This window comes from Arvicola amphibius, chromosome 13 (assembly GCF_903992535.2).
Source record: "Arvicola amphibius chromosome 13, mArvAmp1.2, whole genome shotgun sequence".
NCBI classification, from domain to species: domain Eukaryota; kingdom Metazoa; phylum Chordata; class Mammalia; order Rodentia; family Cricetidae; genus Arvicola; species Arvicola amphibius.
In genome coordinates, this window is record NC_052059.1 from 18430946 (window position 1) to 18441585 (window position 10640).

At 44.1% G+C, this 10640-nt stretch overlaps 1 protein-coding gene across 3 annotated transcripts in view; it reads right to left on the reverse strand.

The window, feature by feature from the left end:
- Positions 1–4643, reverse strand: part of Lmo7 (LIM domain 7) — a 99349-nt gene extending 94706 nt beyond the window's left edge. For all 3 annotated transcript variants that reach the window (XM_038310720.1, XM_038310718.1, XM_038310719.1), the window contains exons 1-2: positions 4625–4643; positions 4300–4406 (exon numbers count right to left, since the gene is read on the reverse strand). The gene's annotated coding sequence lies outside the window, so the exon portion shown is untranslated. The remainder of the gene's footprint in view (positions 1–4299; positions 4407–4624) is intronic.
- Between the last annotated feature and the right edge of the window lie 5997 nt (positions 4644–10640).

Sequence of the window (10640 nt, forward strand, 5' to 3'; positions counted from 1 at the left end):
CTCCATTTGACAGACGTCCAAGCACAGCACCATCTGGGAACATGAAGGACTTCACAATGTGGGTACAAAAATCATGCTGGCTTCTGAAGCCACAGAGAAATGTCATTTGAGCTTTCCATCATTTTCACGATGGAGCAATAGTAACACCAATTTTACTTCTAACCACTCTTCCTTTGCAACTAGCAGGTGCAAAAGAAAAAAAACTTAGTTTCTGTATCCTTAAAATACATAAGATGAGAAATCCAGAAACACAGCACCATTTAAAGTTGTATATTCTACTTAAAAGGTTACTAACCCAAACAATGCAGCTCTAAGCCAGTAGTAGAAAATAACTTCTCTTCGTGACAGAAATGTTCTGTTCAAAAGCACTACCATTCTGTAATTATCTTATGCACAGAATTCATCTGAAGGAGTGTTCAAATCTGGATTGGAGTGCTGAGGGGGCGGGGGGAACAAACATGTTTACAGTCTGTTCAAATCTGCAGTTTCAAATGTTTGATAGACATGTTTGGAATAGGCTGCGGAGATGGCTCGGTAGGTGAAGTACTTTCTGGGCAAACTGTGAGGACCTGAGTTAGAATCCTGAGCATGTGCTTACAGGCATGTGGTCCTGCGCCTGGCTCTTAGCTTGTAACGGCCGCACTCAGGGTGGAGATGCGCAGATGCTGGGGCCTCACCAGCCATCCAGACTAGCCTACGCAGCAAGTTTCGGGACAGTAAGAGAGCTGTCTCAAAAACTCCAGTGAAAACCGATAGAAGACACCAACACCTCTAGACTCCACATGCGCATGCACAGGTGGGTGCGCCTGCACACACGCAGGCATACACTCTACCCCCTCCCACACACACACAAAGAAAAAGCTGTTTTAAGCAACGCTTTAAATATTTTTTTAGTTTATAAATCAGAACTTATTAAACATATACTGTTAAAACTTTTAGTGATCAGTCGGTCCTGGCACCAACTCTAAGTCCCATAAGACAGCATCTAAGACTTCTCTGATGAGCTGATTTCTAATATAATCAGTCACCCTGTGCCTCTATTTCTGACCAGATACCATCACAAGGACCTTGACACTTGCTGTCGGGGAGTTCCAAGTGTACTGTGGCGTGCCTCTGTGGTCACTAGGCAGGGAGTGTCCCACCGCTCATCTCCCATGGATTACGTGTGTCCAGTTCAGTGTGGGTGCTCACTAAAATGTTAACGTCATGTTAGCTAAATCTCCTGGCCACGTACTGGGTTATCCCTCCACCTGACATTCACAGAGACAGGATTTTAAGTTTATTTACTAACCCTCTGGGAAGAAAAAGTAAATATAAGTGGAGCCTACTGATTTGTGAATAAGACCCAATACCAAAATAAACAGAATCATTCAAATGTACTTGAAAAACTTCAAACTACAAAGTTTCTCCCTGCAAAGCAAAACAACCCAGGAAACTAGATCGTATATGACTGTGTGCAGTTACAAAAACAGAGTACTGTAGTTCTGTTTCGTTGGTGGACATGGATTGTAATTAAATTTTAAGTTCCAGATCACTACAATGTACTAGGATCTGAGTCCCTATAGTCGCTCACTGCCGGCAGCTCCTTAACCGTTCCTGTTCTCACTGTTCACTGTCAAACGCTCAGTTCTCCCACACTCAGTGTACCCCGTAATATGTCTTCTCCTCCCACCAACAAAAACACCTCCTGTTCCACAACACAGAGTATGTGAGCTGCTCCTCTTTTCTTTTGGTATCCCATGGCTACCTTGCATGAGAAGCAAGGCCAGCATAGGTCTGTAAGCAATCAGATGCAGCCTGAGTGGTTCAGCAATGGCGGCGCACTTCAAATAATCAAATTGCTTACTACGGCTTTGTTAAATTGAATGTTTACAGACGAGCCAAACGGTCTCAGAGTACCACATGCTTTCACACTCTCATACAAGTCACCAGGAGCCTGGCCACTGAAGCAAACACACATCACCGAAGTGGTGTAATTAGACAATACACATGAAGTGACATCACAGTGTCACAGGTCTGTCCACTCAGTCTTTCACTTCCCCATGACCATTTTGCTGGCAGATAGGGCCTTCCATGTCTACATCAGGATTTCTGAACCCCAGTAGTGTTACTGGCTAGAAGAGGAAAACCCTCCCTTGTTGAAACTCTTCTATGGGCTATGGGGCACTTAGCGTCACCGCGACCCACTCAGTAGATGCCGATGGCATCCCATACCAACTACGACAGTCAAAAATGTCTCCACATACATTGCCAAATGTCCACAGGGGGGATGGGGAAACTACCTCCACAAGAGAACCACCGATCTAATCGATGCCAAGTCCTTTCATCTACAATAATGACAGGGCAAGAGTTGAGCTACAAGAATCTGCACATTACGTAAGAGCTTGAACTAAGAGTTCACAGCCACACTTCTCTTTGCTGAGCAATTATTTGCCTTCCTTTAAACCTGCTTCCTTTAATGAAAAGTTCCTTCTCAAAGCGCAAGGGAAGTCAGTTGCCAGTGATCTTCAATCTTTTCCGGGAGGGACCAAGCCTCCCACTGCAGTACACCCAGCAAAGACACAAGCATGGAACGTTCTCAAGCAGAACCAGAGCTGCGGATCTGGCTCTCTCACCCTGACCGAGGCACACCTTGCTCTGACAGGCTTGTGGTTTCCACTCAAACAAGTTGTTGCGCCGGCCTCGCGCAATCCCAGTTTCACTTTGTCGGTAATTTAATTTCACAGGAGGCTGAGCCCAGATACGGATTTCTTGTCAACATTTTAGACCCAGCCACTCCTGAAAGTGGCTCCAGGCAAGCCCTATATGCAACACCCTGGAAATTAGGGGCCGACAAACATGTTTCGCCTAGCTCTCAAGTACAGGCTGCATAGGTTCAAAGTGATACGGCTGTAGAGGGAAAGGCGCGTTAGCCCTAATTCACACGACCCCTGAAGGGAAGAACAGCTTGGAGGCCTAAAGGTCTTAGGAATGGAAATTAAACAAACGTATTTTTGAGTAGAAGTTAAAAGGACCCTACATACGGCAGAAGTAAATATTTTCAGCAATAAAACTTGGGATTTGCGCTTTCTTTCAAGTCAACAGAAACGTGGACAGACTCCCTTCAAGGGACATGTCACTGCTGTGGAGTTTGGGAAAACACCAGAGAGAGAGAGAGATGGGTCGATGTGGCACAGGTTGTTCCTTTGAAATATTTACTGTTAGATTTTAAAGCCACTCGTGTTGTTTGAGGCTTTAGGTTGGACGACCAGGAAACAGCACAAACTCTCGTAAACATCTGTGGGATTGTTTTCCTTCGTGACACGGTGGCACCGTTTAAGATTTTCCTCATTGATTTTAATAATGACTGAAGCTTCGGTGCTTGGATAAGGACATAATCTTTATCTGAAGCATAGACAGGGTTTTCCATTTTCAGATTTCTACAGATAGAAGAAGCATTTATTTCCTCACTCGGAAAAAAAACGTTAATTAGGTTCAAGAGCCTAGATAAGGCGGGGGCCATTATTTCAAAATTATATAACTTTCCTGTCACATTTACCTGGCACCGCAACTGTACCAGTGATTTCCTGGATGCAGCTTAGGCTTGTAGGAAAAAAAACCAACCTTGTCACAACTTAAAACCATCGTCCTGGAACCATTCACGCACACGTTCACACCACTGCCCACATAAACTCCAACGGAATAGCCACAGATGTGTGTTCACGTCCCCGTCTGCCTTCTTGTCCAAAGTATTGTAACAGTGGGAGAAGGTTCACTGTTTGAAAGGTGACTACAATCATCGAAGCTGTAAGGTCCTAGACGCAGGGACCTTCCAAATGTTGACAAGTGCCTTTCACCGCTTGTCTCTTGTCATTTTTCTGTTAACGATCATGTCCTATTTCCAAGTACCTAAAAAGTGCTTTAAACTGACTATTTTTTTTACCTTAAATTACAGTAATAGCCTCTAAAGTCACTTCATAATTATAATGAATAAATATCCTTACCATTAGCAGCCAGACACTATCATGCTGGAAAACATTAAAATATAAACCGCCACTCGGGTCAGCATAGAGATTTACAACAAGAGTCTGACACGGAATCAATTACAGTTGGCTTCTCACTCTCAGTCCCCAAGCCATTTTTTAAAGAGTCTATTTTAGAACGAGACATACAGAGGAGAGAATGCTCCATAGTCACAAAATCTCCCAGCAATTATTTTCACTTAAGCGGCAAGCCTTCAGTTTAAAAAAATACATACCTATTCATTACATTTATACATGGCATATTTATTATCCGTGGAAAACACACCAGGGAACTTACTTGACAGTGACTCGGTTTGATAAATCCTGTAGATCCCCAGGATGGAAAAGCTGGGCTTCTTTCAATCCAATCTGTTCACAAGCTTTCAAAAAAACGTTTATATTATCCTGTGAAAAGAATTAGAAAGTGATTGTTTAGCTGAGCTTGCTCTCAGACAAAGGTTACCAATTTTTATGATACAACTTCCCAGCTTCAAAGTCCAATTATAGTCAGCAAAAGAGGCGGTGGCAAGAACAACGCGTAAGTGTATTTGAACGAGGAAAAAAAAAAAGTCCGTGGACACGTATAGCCTTTCAGTCTTCCGGAGCATAAAAGGTGGTGCTACCTTCTGCCCGAGCGTACACTGTTTCTGTGATCTTTGTGACTGGCACGTTAAACATTACCTGTTATAGGACAAGCGCCTGGCCAGTGAGCAGTAATCTACACTTTGATGTCAGCTCTGCTCTGCAAACAAACGCCCTCTTCCCAGCTTCGCACGACAAGCTTCACCTCTTTAAAAATAACTCCAGCTACTGACATTCACCCACCCAGAAACTGTTGGCAGGGAAGAAATAAGAGGAGGAACATTCTGTTTCTATGATTACAAATTACAGAACGGCTGTGGAATACCACACCTGGAATCTGGGTTTGGTTGCTGAGCCAGCTCGTGACAGGCACAGGGACCATGCTATAGGACCAAGGAGAAGCCTGGCGCTTATTGGCTGAATCATACCACTGGGGAGGGGCATAGTCCTCATTCCCTGCACCTGTCTGAAGGACTGCCTCCCAAAACACTGAAAAGCCATCCCCCTCCTCCAAGCCGGCCCTCCTATCTAATTTCAAAAGCCCAATCCTCCATTCACACAAGCCAACGCTTACCATTATGCTAAGCTGCTACAAGACCACGATATAGTCTATGTTCAGGGAGCCGCATTGCAACCACACACATTGGTTCCTAGGATTAGCTTTGGCATCACCCCTTCCTGCTCTTGAAAAAGAAAAGTACTTTGTGTAGCTGAGTCCCTGGTGACTCCATGTGGACTCCTTTGCTTTGCTAGGATTGTGCGTAGAGAGGAATGTTTTGCTTGCATGCTAGCACACGCTTGTCCACTTAAGTTGGCTGGCAACTCTGCCTCTGTGGTGTGGGCCTCCCTGGAGCCACACCCATCTCCCTCCCAAGTTGAGGTCCACAGAGCAGAAGGCAATCTCCCACTTGGAGAAGGCAGTGCTTCCTATGCGTAGGCAGCAAAGTCGGGATGAGAGGGAATATCAGACAAAAAAAAAAGATGATTGGCGGCCAAGTCAGCAGCTTATTCTCAGAGCATAAGAGGACTTCGGGAAAGTGCAAGAGAAAGTGTGACCAGTGAAAAGCAACAATGACTGCCAAGGAAGGGGGGGGGGGACACAAAAAAAACAAAAACTCTCTGTGGAAGTGGGAGGTTGGTCCAGGAAGCTCTCAGCAAATGACATTGTGCACTAACCAGCTAGGAACTGAAATGTTTGTATAATTTCACATAAGTTGATCTTAACAATTACAGAAATTTCTAGGGGGTAATAGAGTGAAGAAAAACTGAAGAAGACACCCCAAATTGACCTCTGATCTCTCTATTTATCCATTCACATATACATATATCCATGCATACATGAACATGTACAAACATACACACGCACATCTTATTGGCAGAATTCCAGGAGAAACACGATAATTTCACTGTTAAGCTTACAATTTCTAAATGCTATATGATGTGCAATTATTTGAAAACACAAATAGTTTTAATAATGTCCCCTCAGCAGACAACAAAAATGACTCAGGAAGCCAATATCCCACACCTGACAGGAAGCAAAAATCAAATAAAAAGAAAAAAACTAAACTGTTAAGCATTTCCTATCTGTGCCTAACTTAGTTCTGAATGCTTAAAGTCACATGAACCATCAGCTGAGAATATATGGCAGCAAAAGAATGCTTGCCTAGCAAACACAAGGCCCCGAGCAGGGTGCCTGGAACTACACATAAACAAATAAATTACAAACTCCTGAAACAACAATCAAACAGAATAAACTTACGGAACTAAGAGTTAACAAAACAACCAGCATATTTTACAGAAACATAATGGCACTCACCTGGTGAACAAAATGTACAAGCTGATAAGAGAAACCACACATTCCACAAAACCCATCCAAGTATTTAGAGAGAAACCACTTCAAATCGAAAGTGACTATACTCCATCAGGCACAAAGTTCAAGGAAACATACAAGTGATGTGACTAAATCTTAGTCCTGAGGATAGCCTTTTTATCAACCCCAAGGCAGAATTCTGTTTTAAAAGCTTAATGGTACTCGGTTTTAGAGCAGAAGAGCATACCATATAAATCCAAACATGGCCTATGCACTGGGAGTGGGTTCTACTCCAGTCAGCATTGTAAACTACATCGTGCCTCTTGGACTGGAGCCTACTGGTAATTTATTTCCTGCAATTTCAAAGGACCCAGTCAGAGCATTGCCTCAAGGGATATACAAAATTATAAAATTTTCATGTCTGTTCCAACATCGAGTAGCCACACCCAGCTCAGCATAATAAAAAGAAAGTATTTAGCCCTTACTGGATGAAATTATTTTCCTTTGAAACTACCAGAAAGGGGGAGGGGTGCAAAACAAAACAATAACAAAGACAAAGCAAAAATGGAAATCAACCTCAGCTAATTGGCCCGGGAGCCAGGGCTGGCTTTACAAAGATTAGTTCTGCTCTCTGGCCCCTTTTTCCTTATCCCTGCAGTGAGTCGCATACAGACCAGCAACCATTACAACAGCTAGGCAACTCTCCCTGCAAGAACAGGGGCGCCCAGACCTCCAATTCCTCACACAAATATTCCATAGCTCAATTGTTAGAAACAACTTCCTGTCAAAAAGAGCCTTCCTTAAACACACACAATCCCCCTACACCTTCAGTGCCAACGGTAACTTCTCAAAGCAAAAATAATAGTAATAATGATGATAAACCCTAATTGATGTCCTCATTCAGTGTCTGTATGGGGACGAAGAAAGGCAAACACTACAGAGAAAGAAAGTCTTGATATTTTTATACTCTTCAGCCCCCCCTTCCACCTGATTAATCATCAGGAAAAGATGCTTACTAAGACACTAGGATAAAAATGCCAGAAAGATCTACACAAGTTCTCCAGTGTGTATTCTTTGCTTACAGGAACTCTATTAGTTAAACGATGCTGCAGAACAAATGATCCCAAAACAGCGGTGTAAGAGACCACGACTTCTGGTGACTTTGCGGTGTTTGGAACGTGGGAGAGCCTTCACGAGGTGCTTCTGACTTGGAGGACCCCTCTCATCGAACTCTAAGAAGTCAGCCCAGTCTGCAGTCATCCGAAGGCTTTCCTGGTTTTGTGGCTGTAACCAAGGTGACGGACTCATGTGCTTGGCAAATCAGGGTAAATAGATGTTTCCATAGGACTACCTGATAGAACCAGCAATGAGAGAGGCTAAGTGAAGCCGCACTTCCCGGCTTCCAAAGTCTTGTTCCATCGTTTCTCTAAGATTCTACTGTTAGACCACTGTTGTTCAGTCAAGACTTCACAGGGACATAAAGCGTATGTGAGGATCATCAGGCCATGCTGGACTATTGGCGCCACTACTTCATTGTCTGGAGACTAGTGCTTCATACCTCACTCATGTAAAAAAGTATTCACACACTCTCTCCCAAGGCCTCCGAAACGCAGTTTATTAACATATTTGTTTAGTCTGTGTATTTGGAGGATGTGTGTGCCTAGCGTGTATGCGTGTGTGTGTGGCGTGTGTGTGCTAGTATGGATGCATGCACATCTCGGCACATGTGTGGAGGTTAGAGAACCACTTTCAGGAGTCAAATTTTTGCATTCCACCATGGGTTTCTAGGAATCAAACTCGAGTTGCCAGCTTTGTGTGACAGATACCTTTACCCCCCCCCCACCCCCATCTTAGTCAGGGTCGCTATTGCTACGATGAGACATCATGACCAAAGAAAGTTGGGGAGAAAAGGGTTTATTTGGCTCACACATCCATGTTATAGTCCATCACGGAAGGAAGTCAGGATAGGAACTCAAGGTGGGAACCTGGAGGCAGCCATTAAAGCAGAGGCCTTGGAGAGGTACTGCTTTTTGGCTTGCTCAGCCTCCTTTCTTATTAAATCCATGACCACCAGGCCAGGGCTGGCACTACATACATGCAGTGGGTTTCCTCACCACTACCAACACCATCAATCACTAAGAAAATGTCCTACAGACTTACCTACAACCTGATTTTATAGAGGCATTTTCTTAATTGAGGTTTTCCTCCTCTCAGATAACTTTAGTTTGTGTCTAGTAAAAATATCCAGCACACCCAGTGAGCAATCTCACTGGACATAACCCCCAAATTCTTATTTCTTATCAAGGTGAAATCAAAACATGGCATGTCATCAAAATCAGCTCCAGATATGCGCAAGGTTGTGCAAGTTCCACCCTGAAGTAGAGCCGTTGAGTAGAGTTCCTCTCACCCCACCTGCTTGTGAATGACCAGGAAGTTACCGCTCCTCTTGCGCAGAAAGCCTCCTTAAAATACATGTAATACCTACACTTTCAGGGCCAAAGTTGACATCTCAAAAACAAACAAAAAATGATAACCCCTAATGGTATCTAAATAACTCCTTTTTGTTTACAGTGTTGCTATGGGGATAAATGAAGGCTAACACAACAGGAGCAGGAGGCTTCCGTTGGTGGGGAAACACATGATGCATAAGCATTCTCCACTCTCGAGGTCAAGGTGTGGAGAAAGTCAAGGCACAGAAGAATCACCCGTCCCTAGAAAAGCTGGCTGTCTCTCTCCATTAGGACCCAAAGTCAGGGGATGGTCGTCACAGTTTCTGGCTCCTCCCTCTGGAATCTTCAGGTCATCTTATACCTCATCTTCCGTTTTCCTTGCAAAGTAACCTGTGTGAGCAGTTGTGATACTCTCTCAGCTGACAGCCCATCTTGCCTGTAGACATTTGGGGCAACTAAATATTCCGGTCTTTTCATGTAGGCTGGCAATGCTTCTGTGAATGCAGTTGTCAAAGGCAAGGCAGCTCTGATCTGAATCTGACCAGGTTTCACTTCCTTCACAGAGAGTCACTCCTGTTGACCTTACGCAAACCTTCTCAGAGGTACCTCAGGAGCCCGACTGCTGGGCTGGACCGTTCCAGGCACTACCTTCTATCTTTCTAGGGACTCAGAGGATTTTATAGCCACACCCTCAGCTTCATCACTAGCCTTCTTTTTCTGAATTCAACCTAGGCCTGAAAACTATCTCCCGATTCTAGCAGCATTTACTGACTCAAGATTCTAGACCGTTGTCAATACTGGTGATGCCGGTGCCCTTCACATTTATTACACCATTCTTCTGCTCCTCTCTCCCCTGGGATTTTGTTATAATCAGAAAGCAGACTCTAGACTGGACCTCAGCACTCTGGAATTTTCACTACAACAGTGAAAACTATGTTCTGGACCACCTGGCTAATTTATAATTCCCCGGTACACCGGAGTGACCTATCAGAAGGGGAGAACGGCCCTGGAAGCTGGCCATCGGAATAGTTTCACAGTGAGGAACATAGACTGTCACTAATTTGGAACATAAAAGTGTACAGCCATACTGAACTTCTGATGCCCTGGTCAGGATATCCAGCTGACAATAAATCAGTTTCAGAGCCCATGAGAAATAGTTGATCTTAAGACATAAATTAAGGAGAGCTGGAAAGATGACTCAGAGGTTAAGAGCCCTGACTGCTCTTTCAGAGGACGTGGGTTTGGTTCCCAGAGCCAACATGGCACCTCACAACCATCTGTAACTCCATTTTAAGGGATCTGATGCCTACCACTGAATTTCCGAGGACATTGCACACACAGTGTGCACAAAAACACATGTGAGCTAAATGCCTTTACGCATAAAAATAAATCAGAAAAAATAAGCTGTTCAAAAATATGGCTTATGGAGTCAGACATGCTTTATCAGTAGTTGAACTCAGTGTTGTAGATGAGCCTTCCTGGAAAAGGAAGATCACAAGCTGGAGATCAACCTGGGTTACATGGTGATCCCTGTCTCCAAAATGAAAATGGAAAATAAAAGAAAATAAAACACTAGGGTGTATCTCAGTAGTAGAGCACCTGGACAGCATCACAAGGCCCCGGACTGGATTTGCAGAACCTGAAAGGGAATGAGGGAGGAAGAAGGAAGAGGGGAGGGAAAGAGGGAGAAAAGAGGGAGACAGAGAGAGGGAGAAAAGAGGGAGACAGAGAGAGGGAGAAAAGAGGGAGACAGAGAGAGGGAGAAAAGAGGGAGACAGAGAGAGGGAGAAAAGAGGG